Source organism: Ornithorhynchus anatinus, chromosome 15, assembly GCF_004115215.2.
Source record: "Ornithorhynchus anatinus isolate Pmale09 chromosome 15, mOrnAna1.pri.v4, whole genome shotgun sequence".
NCBI lineage: Eukaryota > Metazoa > Chordata > Mammalia > Monotremata > Ornithorhynchidae > Ornithorhynchus > Ornithorhynchus anatinus.
This window is the reverse complement of record NC_041742.1, coordinates 6899512-6919321: the sequence shown is the minus strand read 5'-3', so window position 1 is coordinate 6919321 and position 19810 is coordinate 6899512.

The following is a 19810-nucleotide window of genomic DNA, read 5'->3' as shown; positions in this document are numbered from 1 at the left end:
GTTGGACACAATCCCTGACCTCCGTAGCATCCCAGTTTAAATAAGAGTGAGTAAGATTTAATCCCCATTTGACAGATGAGGAAAACTTGGCACAATGAAGTGATTTCCCGTTGTTGGGTAGGGAGAAGCGTGGCTCAGTGGAGAGAGCACAGGCTTTGGAGTCAGAGGTCATCGGTTCGAATCCCCGCTCGGCCACTTGTCAGCTGTGTGACTTTGGGCAAGTCACTTCACTTCTCGGTGCCTCAGTGACCTCATCTGTCAAATGGGGATTAAGATTGTGAGCCCCAAATGGGACAACCTGATTCCCCTGTGTCTACCCCAGCGCTTAGAACACTGCTCGGCACATAGTAAGCGCTTAACAAATGTCAACATTATTATTATTGTGTCTGTCTGTTGCCGAATTGTAATTTCCAAGCGCTCAGTAGAGTTCACCCAGTAAGCGCTCAATAAATATGTTTGAATAAATGATTTATCCAAGGTCACACAGCAGGCACTTGGCAGAGCTGGCATTAGAATCCAGGTCCTCTGAATCCCAGGCTCTTGCTATTTCCACTAGGCAACACTGTTTCCTATTTCATCTCTTTTGTATTCTCACCCTAGTGTGTAATACAGTGCCCTGCTCACAGTAAGGGCTTGATAAATATCAACTGTATTGAAGAATACACTTTCTCCCAGCATGTGTTATATGCTCAAGCCTAGTTGGTCCAAGATAAAAACCCTCTGTGGGTGTGTGTTTTTTAATAATGTCACACCTATAGGACTTGTTACACATTACTGACTCCTGTAGCAATTCTTAAGGAATTAGGGGGTCTTGAAACCCTCTGGTAGAGTTTTAGCCACTAAACCTAATTCTTATAAGCACCTTGTGGATTGTGGATGTTTCACAGACACTTTGTAAGGACCCCTGATGGTGATTTTTCTGAAAGGTGATGTGGGGAGGGAGGAGGGGGTGTGGGGAAAAAGCTTCACTGTTAAACTGCAATAATGCACTTGGCAAAACCCTGATGTATTTAACAGTTTCCCGAGATACTGAATGCCTTTAATACTAGGTGTGCTTGGGGTTGGAGTCTGGGAATTAAGAACACAAACTTCATTTATTCAGGAGCAATTGGAAAATGGGCGCCTGTTTCCATGGAGACATAGAGACAATTTCCTTTCCCACATTGCTAGCGAGATCCTTTCCCCCAGGTCCGATTTCAGTTTGGTCACCCTCACGTTTGGTGAAGTGGGGGGTTTTGAACCCAGTGTTCGGCCTGGCCCCTGGCCAGCCAATGAAAAAGTCATAAATCATTTTAATAAGTATAAAAAGGGTGGATGTGGGTGGGGGGGAGGCGTGGAGAGGCGGAGTTGAAATATAGTCCTCACAGCACATCTGTCAAATGGAGAATACAATTTTAAATTGGAAGAGAGCACACCAATTAAGAGAAGTTTAGTGCAACTGTGTTTTGTGGTTAGAAGGGACTTTGATGCATGAAATGCCACTGAAGGGGAAAAAAAAAAACTTTCAAAAGTCAGAAGTCTATCTTGGAGTGCACATTCTGATGCTCTACTTACCTGTTAGCAAATGGGAGTGAGACCCACACTTCATCTCTGGGTCTTAAAACTCTGAAGGCCTTTTGTCCAGCTTGGAGTTCCATCCTCTGCTCAGTATCAAGAAATATATCGACACGAAAGCAGCTAACACCTATGGGTTGATGCTCATTCAGCCTCGAAGGAAGTTAAAATATCTCCCAAGGGTGGGCACTTTAATAAGTCAAGTCTGGGTTTTCTCCACCCACATTTACACGTGATTGTGTCCTCAAATTACACCCCATTCCTTTTGGGTAGAGAATGTGTCTAACAACTCTTGTTATAATGTATTCTCCCAAGTGCTTAGTACTGTGCTCTGCACACAGGAAGTGCTCAATAATAATGCTGATGGTATTTGTAAAGCGCTTAACATGTGCCAGTCACTGTACTAAGTGCTGATAAGATTGCTCCCCGAGGTCAGCAACTGTCTTGTTTTGTTTTTGCTTGAGGCATGGTTTTGATCTCGTTCAGACCACCTGAGTAAAAGCAGCCTGGGCTAGTGGATAGAACCTGGACCTGTGAGTCAGAAGGACCGGGGTTCTAATCCTGGCTCCGGCACTATTCTGCTGTGTGACCTTGGGTATGGCATTTCACTTCTCTGGGCCTCAGTTACCTCATCTGTAAAAGGGGGAGTAGGACTGTGAGTTTCATATGGAACAGAGACTGTGTCCAACATGATTAGCTTGTATCTACCCCAGCGCTTAGCACAGTCCTTGACACTTAATAAGCCCTTAAACGCCACCGTTATTAAAGCCTTCAGCGGTGCATACAAAATATTAAGTGAGCATTTAAAAAAAAATTTTGCTAAGCTCTGCTATTACTACTTAACACTTCTTTTGAGTTAGAGGTCCTGAGTTCTAATCCCAGCTCTGCCACATGCAAACTGTGTGACCTTGGGCAAGTCACTCAACTTCTCAGTGTCTCGGTTAGCTCATCTATAATATGAGGCTTAAAGCTTATTCCTTCCTACCGTGAGGCCCATTTGGGACAGGGACCGTGTCCAAGCAGGTTAACTTGTATCTATGCCAGCACTTAGAACAGTACTCAACCCATAATCAGTGCTAACAAGTACCGAAATTATCATTATTGTTACCTTATACTGGAGTAGATGCAAGCGAATCAGGTTGGACCTAGTCCATGTTCCACCTGGGACTCACAGTCTTAATCCCCATTTTACAGATGAGGTAACTGAGGCCCAGAGACGTGCCCACGGTCACACAGTGGACATGCAGCAGAGCCGGGATCAGAAAAAAAATTGTGGTATTTGTCAAGCGCTTACTATGTGCAAAGCACCGTTCTAAGCGCTGGGGGATACAAAGTGATCAGGTTGTCCCACATGGGGCTCACAGTTTGAATCCCCATTTGACAGATGAGGTAACTGGGGCACAGAGAAGTTAAGTGACTTGCCCAAGGTCACACAGCTGACCAGCGGCAGAGCCGGGATTAGAACCCACGGCCGCTGACTCCCAAGCCCGCGTTCTTTCCACTGAGCCACACTACTTCTCTATAATGTTGGTATTTGTTAAGCGCTTTCTATGTGCAGAGCACTGTTCTAAGCGCGGGGGGAGATACAGGCTAATCGGGTTGTCTCACGTGAGGCTCACAGTCTTAATCCCCATTTTACAGATGAGGTAACTGAGGCACAGGGAAGTTGTGACTTGCCCACAGTCACACAGCTGACAAGTGGCAGAGCCAGGATTAGAACCCTGGTTCTTCTGACTTCCAGGCTTGTGCTCTTTCCACTGGGCCATGATGTTTATCAGAGTTCTCGTAGAGTTCTGGAAGTTACTAACTCTGCTATAGTGTGCTCAGTATAGTGTTCTGTTCACAGTAAGCACTCAATCACTACCACTGATTGGAAGTGCGTGGCTACCACGGTGTGATTATTATGTGAAGGTTTTTTTGGCCTAAAGCAGATGTGTGTAGATTTTGTCAAGTCAAGCATATCCGTGATATTTCCAGACATGTACCTCATGTAGATATACACATTTCAAACCTGGCACCAGACAACACAAATCCCATTAAATTTTTGCAGATAACTTGTAGAGAAATCTTCTACGTTTTCAGCATCACTGTAGAATACCCCATTTATATATTGCTATTTTATTTTAAGCGTGAACAACTTTTCCCTTTCAAAGTTGATAAATGATTGAACTATTATTGGTTTCGAGGGAGGGGAGGAAGCAGTTCCAGAAATAAAATTTTAATTTCTTCCAGGTTAGGCTACGTGTTACATTGGTAACGAGGACATGTCCGATATTGGTTGGCAAATCACTCGGATGAACAATTATTCAAATAGCTATTCGGTTATGATTGCACTTTCATTTCCAGGCAACATTGGTTTGCGTGGCTGAATCTAGCTTGAGTGTTAGCTTTTGGAGAAAGCCACAGGAATTTGTCAGGCGTTTTGGTCATAAGGGAGTCTCTCCTTGTCTTGAGGACGATTCCCTTTCCCACTTGGAAATCAAAGCAGATGGACTTCTTTTTGGATTTTGCAGTCTTTTTTCTTGGTTTGTTTTTTGTTTTTGTTTTATGGCAATGTAGAAAGTCAGGCAAAGTGGTACTAGGAAAAAGATTGGCATGGTACCAGTGGGTTAGTGGTAAAGGAAGAGGAATAAGAATGCTGCCAAAATAGAATGGGCTATTTCTGCACCCATGTGGAAAACTCCCCAAATTAACCCAGGAGAAGCGGCATGGCCTAGTGGCTAGAGCATGGGCCTGGGAGTCAGAAGGACCCGGGTTCCAATTCCAGCACTGCCACTTGTCTGTCGTGTGACCTTGGGCAAGTCATTTAACTTGTCAGTGATGGTTACCTCGTAAAGTGGGAATTAAGACTGTGATCCCCATGTGGGAAAGGGAGCTTGTATTCATTCATTATTCTTTTAATTGCTTTTTTTTTGAGCACTTATTGTTTGCAGAGCACTGTACTGAGCGCTCGGGAGAGTACAACATAAAATAGACACATTCCCTGCCCTCAACAAACTTACAGTCTAGAGGGGGAGGCAGACATTAATCTAAGTAAATTTCAGATATGTACATGAGTGCCCTGGGGCTGGGAGAAGTGGAAAGATAAAGGGAGTGAGTCAGGGTAATGCAGAAGGGAGTGGGAGAAGAGGAAAGGAGGATTTAGTCTGGGACGACCTCTTAGAGGAGCGATGCCTTCGATAATGTTAGCATTAGAGGAATCAAGTGCGCGGGCTGGGATGTAGTAGGAGAGTAGTGAAGTGTAGTATCCATCCCAGCATTTAGTACAGTGCCCGGCTTGAGGACTGAAAATAGCCAAGCATATTCCCTTTTTTCCTTTCCTTTGGGAACGAACTACAGTTCTAATGCTGCCTAGATTTAACTTCTATGTGCCTCAGTTTTCTCATCTGTAAAACAGGGATGAAGACAGCAAGCAAGCCCCATGTGGAACAGGGACTGGGAACAACCTGATTTTATTCTATCTACCCCAGAGCTTAATGCAGCGCCTGCCACATAATATGCACTTAAAAAGTGTCGTCATTATTATTATACACAGACTCTTCACTGGTGCCAATCAGGGAGAGATGGGAGAAGGAGAAAAGAAGGCCATCTATCAAGGGTAAAACTAACTGCTTCCTTCCCTCCTCCCTCCCTCCCATAAATGCTAGGTAAGACTCTCCTCCAGATGGTAAGCTTCTTTTTGGTAGGTTTGTGGTAATCGTTTACCTTGCACTCTCCCAAGAGCCTTGTTTTGTGCTTTTCACACGTTAAATGCTCAATATCAATCAGTCCAGTGCCATTTTTTGAGTGCTTGCCCCGTGCAGAGCACTGTGCTATGCGATTGGGAGAGTACAGGGTATCAGAATTAGCCACCACATTCCCTGCCCATAAGGAGCTTAGCATCTAGAGAGGGACGAATAAATACCATTGCTTGGATAAAAAACACACCATAGTTGGCACAGCCTAGCTTTGGTGCCAAAACCAGAACTACTTTAATCCTTTAGTCTTGAGCCTCCAAAACACATTATATTTTTAGCATTTTTATTTTCTTAGAAAATTGAAAATTGAAATAACAGGTGTCCTTCCAGGAGCAGACATTTATTTAAAAGAGAGCCGGCCACAGTTCCATTGGCTCCGTAAGACTCCTCTAAAGAACCAGTCGTTTTGCAGAAAAGGGATTTGCTCAAAACTGACTCCTAAAATACAACATGTTTGTATTGTAGATCTTCTATTTGACTGGGGAGCGCTCTCCCTTTCCGGGACCTAACAGTCCAGCCTACCAGTAGGGCAGGGATAAATTACTCTTCTAAGGCTCCCTCGCCAATATTAAACCTCGGTAAAATCCACAACGTCCACGGATATAATGACATCGGGCATGCAGTTTTCCTTCTCCGCTCATGACTGCTGTTGAAATTTTACTTGGAAGGACGGGAAAGAGATGGATATTATAGGTCATTTGGTTTTGCAGTTGACATTCCTCAAATAATGGGATGTAATATGGTTATGCAGGAAGCAGATTGATTTTTTGCACTGTTTTCCCACCGAGGTAATGGGGACCAGAAGTGGAGGAAATGCCTGGGTTTCATTTAGAGAAGTATTTGCAACACAATTGAAGGAGAAAACAAAACGGAGCCAATCCCCCTTCTCCCTGTTCCTTTTTTTTTTTTTTTTTCGGTTTTCAATCTTCCCTCAAACATTTTTGAAATGGGAAATTTGCTAACCAATTTGTTTGCATTTCTCTGATTTGCTGGAATTTTGGAAAATTTTGCAGTCATTTAATAACTTTTTCAGAAAGTGAATCACCAGTCTCACAGGTAACACAGGTCACGAGAGATATCTCGAAGTGATTTTTTCTGATCATACAGCAGGACCTACTGGATAGAGTATGGGCTTGGGACTCAGAAGGATCTGGGTTCTAGTCTAGTCAAGTCGTGTCATTTCTCCTTGCCTCAATTACCTAATGGAGATTAAGACCAGGGGACAGGGACTGTGTCCAACTTAATTAACTTCTATCTCCCCCAGTGCTTAGAACAGTGCCGGGGTTGATACAAGGTGATCAGTTTGTCCCACGTTGGGGCCAACAGTTTTAATCCGCATTTTACAGATAAGGTACCTGATGTCCAGAGAAGTACAGTGACTTGCCCAAGGCCACAGACAAGACGTGGTGGAGCCAGGATTAGAACTCAGGACATTCTGACACCCCCCCCCCCCCCCGACCCATGCTCCAACCACTAGCCAAGGCTGCTTTTCTTATTTCTAGTCTACTAGTTTGCCTTCATGGACATAAACATCTCCAACTAATAACTCATCTTTAAAGAAAACCCCCTCAGTACCAGGGCAGTTTCAGCTCCATCCTGCCCCGCACCCGTGGCTCAACTCCAATCAGTAAATGGTATTATAGGGTTTATTTTTTGCAGAGCACTGTATGAAGTGCTCGGGAGAGTAGCTACTCAGGATCCCTGCCCTGGAAGAGTTTAAAGTCTAATGACTGTGACCTCTTCCCCCCGCAGACCTTTACCCTCTCTTGCCAATCTGCTCTCTTGGCTATTTTGCCACTGCTCAGAGGCAGAGAATGCAGTTGGGGTTCAACAAATCACAATAAGGAATTATACTTATCCCTGCCTTATATCAGTGAGCCTGAGTGAAATGTCAGGACCTTCTAGTCCCTGTACAGTTTCTATGATAGATTCATCCCTGAGATTTCCAAGGAATTGCTATGAAATGGAGGTGCAGGTGGACTGGAAGGAATAATCATGATCTAGATACTAGGCTTCCAGGAGGAGCAGAGAGGCCTAGTAGAGCTAGCGTCTACGAGTCAGCAGACCCTACTTATTATCCTGGAACGGCCACTAGCACCTCTCTGTGACTGTTTCCTCGCCCATAAAATGAGGATTACATCTCTGTTTTCCCTTTCTTTTTGACTTTCCTTTCGAGGCCCACGTTGTACAGAAACTGCTTCTGATCTAACGGTACTGTTATTTCCCTCGGTGTTGAGTAGAAAGTAAGCACTTATTGTGATCATAATTACAATATTTACCAAGATTTGGCCTTACCAGAAAGCTGGCGAGACTGGAAATTGTCTGACGATTGTCATTAAGTTCCCCGAGTCCAGATTGGTTGGAAAATCTAGTGTTGAAGTCACGGAGCATTGAGGAGGTAACTGGTGAGTTGACCAAATTTAGGGAGCGATTATGGCTCCCTACCAGATTTCTCTGTCCCTAAGAGTGGTTTTGAGGTGCACTGTGAAGATGGAGCAACAGAGATGTGGGTGGGCTTCTCTCTGATATTATCCTAATTCTGCTTTTCCAATTCAAAAACCACCCCTATTTGCTTCTCCCAGGACTGACACAAAGTCTCTCGAACACTTGGCTAGCAGGAGGACAAATTGTAATCTATTATGGCAGAATAAAATAAATCTCCAAGTTTTGTTTCCACAAAACTCCTTTTTTTCTTTGATTTTCTTTCTCCTTTGTCTCTTTCACTTTCTCCCTCTCTCTCTCCCTTTCACATGCTCTTCCACTCTCTTTTGCTCTTTTTTTCCTCTCTTATGCTCTCTTCTGTGCTCTCTCTTTTGCTCTCGCTGTCTCCCTGGCACTCTTTTTTCATGCTCTCTTTTGTGCGCTCTCTCTCTCTCTCTCTCTCACACTTCCTCTCTCACGTTCCCTCTCTTTCAAAATCTCTCTTTTGTGCTTTCGCCCTCTTTTGCACTCTCTCTTTCACATGCACTGTGTCACAGGCACTTTCTTTCAGGGTCTCTCACTCTGTCTTTTGCACTCTTTCTTTGGTGCTCTCTCTCCCTTTCTTGCGCTCTGTCTTGCACTCTCTTTCATGCATGCTCTCTCTCTTTCCTTTGCTCACTGTCTTTTCTCCCCAGCTCATTTTCTCTCTCTTCTCTCGATCACGCACTTTCCCACTCACCTTCACTCTCTCCACCGCATTTATTCAAACACTGGACATTAATTATCCCTGACTTTTCCTTGCTGCCCTTGACTCTTAGCCAGTCGTGTGAATTGGAGAGGCATTGGCTGGTTAGTTTTGTTTTATTTGCAGGGTGGTTGGGTATGGCATTTAATTGCTGGTGCTGTCGGTTGGTATTATGACATCCCTAATGTACAGTTAGGAAAATAAATGCCAAGAACAGTAAACCGAATTGCCTGATGTCACACAGTAAATCCCAGACATCATTGTCATGGGGTGGACAGGGAGCGTTCGATGCCAAGGTATTTAAGTGACTATTTATGGAGTCCATAAATTATCTGGGAAAATTCCATATAGTAGCCTAGACTGACTTTTTTTTTTTAAGTGGATAATTTCTTATGTTGCTTGCACTGTATGAATTAGTATTTAAATCCAGTTTGCTCTTCTTTCTGCAAAGGTAGGCTACTCCCCAAATTAATTAACGCAGCCACTGATTATATCTTGGGCAAGCCGGCGAGGATTAATTTAAATGATGCAACAGGCAGTGAGAGAAGGAAGATGCGATGATGTATTTTCTTTATAGTACGCAAGCCAAGATCTTGACAATTATGATGGGAAACAAACTGTTGAGCAATAGCTCACATTAAGCTGTTGTATGGTGATTTGAATAAATTTCAGTCTTCAGCTTGGTCTCACCTGGGGGATGGGCTGAAATGGCATACCAGTAGCACACACCCAAGAACGTCTGTGCATTACATATCTCTGGAAACTGTGGTCATTAATCGTTGAGTACACTGAAGCACTAGAGCCGAAATGACTTGTCAAGAACTAGACAAGATTTCTGGAGTCCTTATTTTGAAAACCTTGACTCTAGGGAAGTCTCTTTAGCTGGATTGATATTGGCGATCCTAGTCTAAAAATGGCAGGAAGCTATTTTTCTGTGACTGTAGAACACAGGGGTTAATCTGTAAAATTTCTAAAACATGTGAGAGGGAGTGGTCATGCTGAAATAGCCGGTAGAAACACTCAGAAAGGACATCTGACTAATATAGACCCCAAGCCAACAGAGGAGAATCGAAACCCACAACTTCGTATGCAGTTCTTGGGGAACATCTCCAACTATTTACTACTAAAATAACACCCAGGCTCTTTTGAAACTGGAATGACAATGTGAATGACTCGTCTCTGGGGTAGTTTAAATGCTCTCCCAACTTGAAGCAGGGAAATTGACTTTTAGACATTTCTCAACCATGTTTGTCTTGGAAATAGAATGGCTATTTTCCAAAACTCTTTTTTTTCCAGGGAAGCTGTAGACAAGAATCGGTATACTGAGATATCAGCAAGGGCTAATTGAGGAGGCAGGCAAGATAAAGCTAACAAAACATTCTTGTGCTCAGTCAGCTGTTGTCTGGTTGGGCTTTGCCTTAGAGTTGGCTGTCAAAGTTTGTAGGCGGCTGACAATCCAGAGATGATGATGATGAGGAGGATAATTATGCTACTTGTTAAGCGCGTACTATATTCCAAGCACTGTTCTAAGCACTGGGGTAGATACAAGTTAACCAGGTTGGACACAGTCCCTGTCCCACACTGGCCTCACATATTTAATCCTCGTATTTTATAGATGAGGTAACTGAGGCACAGAGACATTGAGTAACTTGCCCAAGGTCCCACAGCAGACAGGCGTTGGAGCGGGAATTAGAACCCGTGATCTTTTGACTTACAAGCACATGCCATATCCACCACACAATGCTACGAGAATTACGTATCCACAATTGTGGTTACTGTGTTAAATTCTTATTGGTCTGTGTCTGTTTTCATGTTGAGTGTAAAATGGAGTGATATATTGATGACCTCCATCTGGTGGCCACGGAGAGGCTTTTGGTTGTTAATTTTAAATGGTGTTCGTTAAGTGCTTACTATGTGCCAGGCACCGTACTTAATACTGGAGTAGATACAAGCCAGTCAGGTGGGACACTGTCTCTGACCCACAGAGGGCTCACGGTCTAATCCCCATTTTACAGTTGCGATAACTGAGGCCCAGAGAAGTGAAGTGACTTGCCTCAGGTCACATAGCAGACAAGTGGCCGAGGCGGAATTAGAACCCAAGTCCTTCTGACTCCCAGGCCCGGGCTTTATCCACTAGACTGCGCTGCTTCTCTAAGAAAATCAGGAGACATTTCCTGGCGTGAAGGAAATGAAGCGGATTAACGCTGTGAGCCCCTGAGGGACAGGGATTGTGTCCAATCTGATTAACCTTTATCTACCCCAGCATTTAGTACAGTGCCCGGCACGTATTTAGCGCTTAACAAATACCATAATTAATAATGTATTTTTTAAAAAGTAGATTGAATTTGCTGTTCCTGTACTGGAGTGGTTGAATGAGATCCTGGTGCCTCAGGTAGGGGTTGTCATACCACAGAAGAAGAAATCTCTGCTCGCCATCTATTCCTTCCTCAGAGAACAGAATCCTCTGGCTAAGAACTGGCAGACCTACAGTGCAGGCATTGAGCTCCTGTATGTAACGTATTAATGCGCTAGTGTTTAATTTCTCCTATGGAAAAATGTATTTCCTCCCATGTACTTGCCCAAACAGAGTAGATGTTAAATATGCGCAGCCTGGTAGCATAATTACATTTTCCTCCCAGTTTAGGGGGCTTACATTGCTTGTTCCTGCTACCCAGTTAGAGGGGGGAAAAATAAGCTCAGTTCCAATTCAAGGGAAATAACGGAATATTTCATCGTCATGTATGCAAAACAAGGGCAGGATCAAAATCGAGAGGCAGAAATACGATAGCAGCCCGTTTAAAAAACATTCCCCTACTGTCCCAGGGAGAGTAGCAGTTTATGCCCGTTGAAACAGGGTGCTGAATCCATTCCTACTGCTAGCCTAGAAGAGAGCTGGGGAGACTCTGTGGGTGAAAGGAAATAAGGGGGATGTGTGACTTATCCATTTGGTTTTTGTCAGTGGATCTTTTTTGTGCCTGTGTGTAACCCTCGATTAAAGATGAATATTTCTGAAATTCAGTCCACTGGGAGTCCCGGCCCCTGATACACCCTGTGCCTGCCAGGCTGGGGATAAAAGATGCTCCCACGTGCTCTTGAACCCATCCTTCACTGCAACTTCCCTCACTCTCGGACTCCTCCATCCCCGCTGAGGCTTGGAGACTATTTTGTCTATTTTAAAAAAAAGTTTCTTCATTCCTGATATATCTGTCTCCACTACCCTCCTTCCCCTTAGACTCTTAATAACTGTGGTATTTGTTAAGCCCTTACTATGTGCCAAGCTCTGTACTGAGCACTGAGGTAGGTAGGAGACAGTCGGGTCCCATATGGGGCTCAGAGTCTAAGTAGGAGGGAGAAAGGGTATTGAATACCCACTGTGCTGATGAGGTACGGAAAAAAGTTAAGTGACTTGCCCCAGGTCATAAAGCAGGGAGAAATACCGTTAAAAAAAAAAAAAAGTGTTATAGGTGGCTGAGAATACAAAACTCCTTAGCTTCCATTTGGAAAGAAATGGCCCAGGGAGAAGAAAACTAATCAGGGAATGGTTCCCCAAGAAGGTGACTTAAACAGAGCTTTGAAGGTCGGGAAGGATGTAAACTGGCTCCCTCCTTCTTTGTCTGTGGGGACCATGTGGGCCAGGGAGTGTGTCTGACCTGTTCAACTCCGACCTACCCAAACATAGTTTTTTTTCCCTCGTGGTTGTTCAGCTTTTATTTTGAGCCAGGTGCTGTTCTAAGCAAAGGGGTAGATAGGACCTAATGAAGTTAGACACAGCCCATGTCCCACACAGGGGTCACAGTCATTAATCCCCCTTTTATAGATGAGGTAACAGGCACAGAGAAGTTAAGACTTGCCCAAGGCCACAGAGCGGACAAGTGGCGGAACTAGGATCAGAACCCAGATCCTTTTGACTTCACATGCCACACTCCTCCATGGAACAGCGCTTAACGCATAGTAAGTGCTTGGCAAACATCATCATTATTATTATTATTTCTATTATTGATGGGGGAGGAAAATCTGTCAAAGTGAAGAGTTGGGGCGGGGATGTAGGCAGCAGAAGTTGATTTCCATAAGGCAACCATTTTCCTAATTATTAGGGTTGCCGTGGAAAGCCACATGATAACTGCCATCTGTAGCTAAGCTACAACTCCTTGATTTCTTCTAATGCCATCAGAGAGAACATCCTTGTATCTTACTCCTCTGAAGCAAGATTTAACTTCCTCCTTAGCGTATTAATGTGCTCATTTTTCCTCCTCTTGGAAGGACTTCCTAAGGCCAATGATGGAAGCTCTGTGCTCTAATTTATATTTAAGCACTTATTGTGTGCTTGACACTGTACTAACTGCTGGGTTAGGTACGGGCCAATCGAACATGAAAAGAATAAAAGTCTGTGAGAATAAAAGCCTTGTGGAAAAAAAAAATACTATGTTAAAAACCAACGATTTAGGGATTTAGGAGTTAATCATATTTTTTTCTTGTTTCTCTGCCCCGCCCCATTCCCAAATTGTTCTAACTCTCATTTCAGATGGAAGTTCTTTAGAGGTAGCTAGCACACCTTATGTTGTATTAATCAAATGACCCTCATGCCATTTCACTGAAATCTAGGAGAATGCTACACGTGAAGCCGATGTCATGCTTTCTTTCCATCAGTATCGTCTGTGGAGCATTAGATATTCTGGTGGTTATTGAATAAGGCAGAAGCCCATAAGGAGGTTTTTAAGGCTAGAGTAAAATAATCTTTCTTTTCTCTTCAGGGGGCTTTGGCGATTGACAAAGATGGAGTAGGGAAGGACGAATCGGGTGGGCTTAAGAAACAAAGTGAGTGAACATCTTAGAAACAGGAATGTCATTTTAAATGAGGTTTGGCATCAGCCCTGAGGGAGTACTGGGAAGCACTGTAGGGATGTGGCACTTTAGTGCAGGTACCCTCAAGTCAAGACATCCATTGTGATGAGCCCGAACTCTGAATCTTGAAACATCTAAGAACAAATCTCTGCCTCTGCTTCATTGTCAGCATCAAAATCTTTTATTGCTCTATTCCAGGGAGAACTCCATACTAAATCCTTGGGGCTTTGCCATAGAAAAATTGAACTGGGCTCACAAGGGTCTTAAGCGGTGAATCGGTAGCCGTGGAGGTTATAGAGTATGGAAGTGAGAAATAATTCAGGTAAAGCTTCCTGGGAGAAATGAGATTCCCAGAGGAATTTGGAAGAGGTGAAGAGTAAGAGTCTGCCAGAGGTGAGGGAGGAAGGAGTTGCAGGAGGGAGGAAATGAGCAAAATAAGAGTGAGGTACGGTACGTAGGGTGGCATTAATGGAGTGAAGTGTGAGATCTGGGTTGTAAGGAGGAAAAGAGCAAGTAAAGTAGGAGGGAGAGAGTTGGAGTGCCTCAAAACTGACGGTGAGGAGTCACTGCCTGATGCCAAGATGAATTGGCGGCCGTTAGAAGTTTTCGATGAGAGAAAAGATGTGTGGAGACCTTTTTTTTTTAAACAATTATCATTAAAGAAAAATCATCTGGGCAGCAGAGTTCAGTATGGCCGGGAGAAGGGAGAGATTGGAGGCAGGGGGACCAGGGAGGAGGCTGATATACCATGAGTAGTGTCATTGTTAAAAGTGAAGGTTGGCTCCTTTCTTACCCGTATAATGAATTGCCTAATAGAACAGTGCTGTCGTTCTTTGTCATAGTTAATATGAATCGATAGGAACGCTCACCATCAATTATGATGCACCTTGCACTGTGGGTAGTAGAGCATTGGTGTAGTCTTAGAATTAAAGGGGGTCATAACTCAAACACCTTTTTTCCAGAGTGTCTTTATGAGATCAATCAATCATATTTGCGTGCTTACTTTACGCAGGGCACTGTAGGAAGCGTATGGGAGACCACCCTACAACAGATTCTGTAGATGTATTCCCTGCCCACAGGGAACCTCCAGACTAGAGATAGAGTCGGGTATTATTATTCCCATTCTGTATACGAAGAATAGAGGGAGGAAGTAACTTTGCTGAGGTCATAAAGCTGGGACTGTCATTCATTTTCACTGATGACCAGACTCCTCCTCTTTCCACGAAACCACAGTTCATGCAGAATTCTAGCCACACTGCTGGAGGGAAAGACATGGACCAAAACTGAATTTGAACCTACTCTGTAGCATAGTCACGTGGCTGGAACAGTCTGTTTCCTTGCAACCTGGGTCCTTCGGGCCCTGCATAGATAAAGGAGTGTCCCACCCGCTTTTGGCAGGTTAGGGTACTGGTCACCTTAGGACATTCTAAAACAGTGCGCCCTAAAGGATATGCCGTGAAGCTGGGGGTCAGAAAGTCCTGGGTTCTAATTCCCAGGTTTGCCACATTTCTGCTGTGTGACCTTAGGAAGGCACTTCACTTCTCTGGGCCTGTAAAATGAGCAGTTATCCTGGCTCAGAGATACTGAGGGAGGCTGCTGACAGTCCTCATACCAGAGGAGACTCTCATGACAATCATATGTGTCTTGCTGCATACGCAGCACAACGTGGTGACTTCACTGACACCGTTTAGCACAATTAGGCTGCTTTTGCCCAATCTTAAAGCCGTTCAGCTGATATGGCCCAGAATCCCCCAGCTTATTGCAGAGACAGTGCATTGCCTTGCAGATGAGAAGCAGCGTGGCTCGGTGGAAAGAGCCCGGGCTTGGGAGTCAGAGGTCATGGGTTCGAATTTCGGCTCTGCCACTTGTCAGCTGTGGGACTGTGGGCGAGTCACTTAACTTCTCTGTGCCTCAGTTACCTCATCTGTAAAATGGGGATTAACTGTGAGCCTCACGTGGGACAACCTGATGACCCTGTATCTACTCCAGTGCTTAGAACAGTGCTCTGCACATAGTAAGCGCTTAACAAATACCAACGTTATCATTTCACCCCGCTCCACCACCAACCTCTGAATGGTCAGTGTGAACCCTGGCCCTAATGCCAAAACAGTGGAATTTCAGATGTCAGAGATGTCAGCCTTAGGGCAGATGGAGGATCTGGGTGGAAGATAAAAAGTAGATATAAATTTCAGTCTGCTTCTGAAATAATATCAGATGGGTCAGCTAAAAACTGGACAGCAGGTCACCGGGGATGAGGAACACACAAAAGCTCAACAAACTCCATTTCTTAAAACCCCATATCTACCACATTCAAGTGTAAGCTCCTTATGGGCAGGACATGTTTCCCACGCTTCTAACATACTGTCCCAGTGCTTTGTACAGTGTATTGCTCTCAATAGGGATCGATTAAATACTATGACTACGACCCTCGTTCCGTACTTTAGACTGCTTTCCTACAAACCTATATTAAGATAGTGACTTGGGACAACCAGGGATGAGTTCTGGGGACCCTCAACTTTATTTGCTTGAGATGTTTTCAGCTGGTCCCTTTGTAATGTAAAATATAACTTTAGGATACTCTGCGAAGTGGCACTAAGAAAACTGTCTTACTTGTTTTTCTGGTCCGGTAACCTTAGATCTCCAGAGTTTCTAATGGAAATTAATTCTTATAGGATGTTTTCCCTCAGCTTTTATGGATTGCTGTAAAAAGACGCCAATCTTTTTATGTTCATTATTTTCTCACATAGTTCTTTTTGTCCTCTGGAGAAGCTTTGAGTTGCTGACGTTAATATCTAGGCACCCATAAATACTAGATGCCTGTCTTCATTCTTTTGAAATCGATGGCAACTTTGGTCTCCCTTTTGTTCTTTCAAAGCCAACTCACCTGTGTTGAGGGAAGCTCTTAGGTCACCTTCTTATTAAAACACAATAGGTGGCCAATTAAATTCCTGCTTTCAGCCAGCCCCTCCACCCCTCACTTCAAGCATGGTTGAAATCACGACCAGAGACTGACAGGTCTCCTGCCTGTTTGTGGTTCAAATGGAAACCACAAGGTCCAGAAGCACATGGTTTAGATTGAGTGTCTTTCTCGAGCTAACACAAACCATTTGTTCAAGCAGTCTTGGTATCTGTTGGAGACTAAGGTTGCCCCGAGTTTTGCCTTCCTCCTCTCCAGACGGTCAAATAAATTCTCTTGGCCGCAAGAAGAATGGAGAAAATTCCCCAAACAATGGCATGCACTTACTTTTTCTTGTTTATTTTTGCAACTTGTGAAGGAGCAACCAACATCCTGCTTGAAAAGTTTTAAACGCCAATCAAAAATGTGCCAAATTAGAGACATGTTTATTATGGAACATTCCGATATTACATTTAGGTAAAATGGCTGTAAAATAATCCGTGGAGCAGGAAATAGGAATTAGAGGTAGGCTGGTAGGAGAATATCTGTCACCAACTTCTTCCTCCTTTCCATTCACCCATTAAACTCCAAAGAGATTAAATACGACCCGTGACTCTCAGCAGCAGTGAGAAATGTCCTTGATGGTACCTGAAAAAGAAGTCATTTTCATGGTGACTGAGGTTTTGTACTAACTCGTAACTCGAGACAAAATCATCGAGCATTTTCCTGAAGTTCTCGAGGTAGCCTGGTTTGCTTTGAATGGGCCTGGGCTGGACGTCTCTGCCACCATAAACAACGAGCCAGTGGTTTTTGGCTGGTATCCACCTCAACAAAATTGGAAGTTTGGAAATTTCACTACCTGGAGAATGGACTAGATTGTCTAGTAGGTCAAAATTCCTGTCACTATTAAACTCTAATTCTGGTCAAATTGAATCCCTGAGGTTTTCCTCTTTCCATTTTGAAATTCAGAGCAAAACTGAAGCCAATAAGAATCTACTCACGTTAAAACCCCAATTCTAGTTGAATTTAATCTCCTAGGTTTTCCTCTGTCTATTTTGCAATTCCTAGCAAAACTGAAACCAATATGAATCTATTCACATTAAAAGAATAACATTTAATCTCATTTCCTCCCCCCACCATCCCAGGACATTGTGTAAGAACACTATGGCACTTTGATAAGCCACAGACCTTAAGCTCATTGTGGGTAGGGAACGTCTACCATCAGTATTATATCATACTCTCCCAAGTGCTTACTGCAGTGCTCTGCACACAATAAGCACTCAATAAATACCACTGATGTTGATAAGCCAATGACAAGCAAATGCACAGTTAACAGCCATTAAAACAAGTTCCCAGTTTGGATTACTTAATCTGGTTTGGGATTTAAAAGGAGACAATCCAAAACTGGGTAAACTTTGACGTTCAAACAATTTATTTCATTTTCTTGATCCATTCCTCTGCATTTCTGGATCATCGTATAACCAGGAGGTAAGAGTCATCACGTCCGCCAGTGACAAAACTGTCCTGGGTATTTAATGTTATAACAAACTGAAGGAAACTACACAGGAGAATTCCAATTGATTCAGAAGTTTTTTTCTAGCTTTAAGAATTGAAAGGGTGAAGGGAAGACAGAAAATGTCTTTGCTTTGATCAAGTGCTTTAAAAAGTAGAATTCTTCTATCTCTTTATCAGTAAGAAGTGAGTATAAAATCCTTATATGTGTGAAACCATACCCGTGAGTGGTGCATTAAGTATCTGGAGACCCTACAGAAGGAGGAAGGTAGCTCCTGTCCTCAAGCCACTTCTTGGGTAGACAGTGGATGTGAATGGACGAATAGGCAATAATAGAGACATAGATTTAGCTAATACTCTCAGACAAATGAGTGCTAAGTGGCTGATGGGATGACATGAACGTGAAATTGGAATTAATCAGGGAATGCGTTGTGGAGATGCTGGAATTTTAGGAAGGTTTGGAAGGAGGGGAGAGTTGAAATAGGGTGCTTTTCTGCAGGAGAAATGGGTTGGAAGTGGGACAGAGGGAAGTAAAGACAGGAGGCTTGCTGGGTACATAAGGTGATAGGCAAAGAGGGAGAGAGCTGATGGAGAGTCTTGAAATGATGGATGGAGTTGTCGTTAAATACAAGAAACAGCTTGGCCTAGTGGATAGAGCACGGGCCTGGGTTCTAATGCTAGCTCCGTCACTTGTCTTCTGGTTGCCTTGGTTAAGTCGCGTGACTTCACTGGCCATGGGTTACCTCATCTGTAAAACAAGAATCAAGACTGTGAGCCATGTATGGGTCATGGCCTGTGTTGAACCTGGTTAGTCGGTATCTACCCAAGAGCTTAGTACAGCCCATGATACATAGTAAATGCTTAACAAGTACAATTTAAAAAAATATATGAATAAGTGGAGAATCATATAAATGCTTGACGTGGGTGGTGAAATTAGGTGCTCTGATCAGTTTCTTAGAAAGATAGCCCATTCTGCTGTATTTGAGAGAATACTTGGAGGGAGATAAGCAAGCATTTTGTAAATAGTAACCCTGACAGAAGGTGACGAGAATTTGTACCTGGTCCATGGCGTTAGTGCCGATGGGTGAAGTGTTTGAGAGTTGAGCCGAAAGGAGTTGGACAGAGACCTTGAGGGAGGAAGGTGAAATGGAGGCACCAAAGCTGTGAATGTATGCAAACAAGTGGCATTCTCAACCACGGTTAGAAAGTTGGGAAGAGGAGTGAGGAGGGAAGATGAAGTGTCTATTTTTTGTACAAGGAGCCAGTGGGCTGAATAGATACGGTTACCCTAGCAGGGCATATGAGACTGAAGAATAGGGGAGAGGTCAGAGCCGAAAGTGTAGATATGTGAAAATCCATGGAAATTGCCGAGATCCTCTGACAAGGTTATGTAAAACAGGAAGAAATGACCTTTATGGGACACCTACATTTACGGATAAGGAGAACCAGCAAAGGATATTGAAAAGAAAAGTCAGAATGGGTTTATATATCAACATTTGTAAAACTTTGCCCAGAGTTCTTACAACTCATGTTTCTTAATAAGGTCTTTGCCTCAAACAGTGCTTGAATTGATCTTGTGGTATGCTGTTTTAATTGACAAGAATTGTGTCCAACTTGATTAACTTGAAACTACCTAAGCGCTTGGTTTAGTGCCTGAGACACAGTAAACACTTAACAGATTCTATTAAAAAAAATCCCTGCCAAATTGGAGGGCTTTTCCTACACAACTTTTGGACAGCCCATACATTTTTCAAACACAAGTTACAACTTATATATGCTTTCTGAAAAGAACTTTAATGTTTCTTTTATTTTTTTTTAATGGCATCAATGATATTTGCTATTTCAGCGAGAGCTGTAACTCTTGAGTCAGGGGATCTAGGAAGGTGTTCTATGCTTTGAGGAAAATAAGGCTCATTTTCAAATAATTGATCATATTTAATGAATGCTTACCTTGTGCAGACCATTAAACTAAACACTTGGGAGAGTAAAGTGTTCGCTGCCGCATTTCCTACCCACAACAAGCTTAGATTCTAACAGGGGAGACACACATAAACATGAATGATTTAGAATACATATTTAGTAGACTTTAACGTAAGTGGGGTG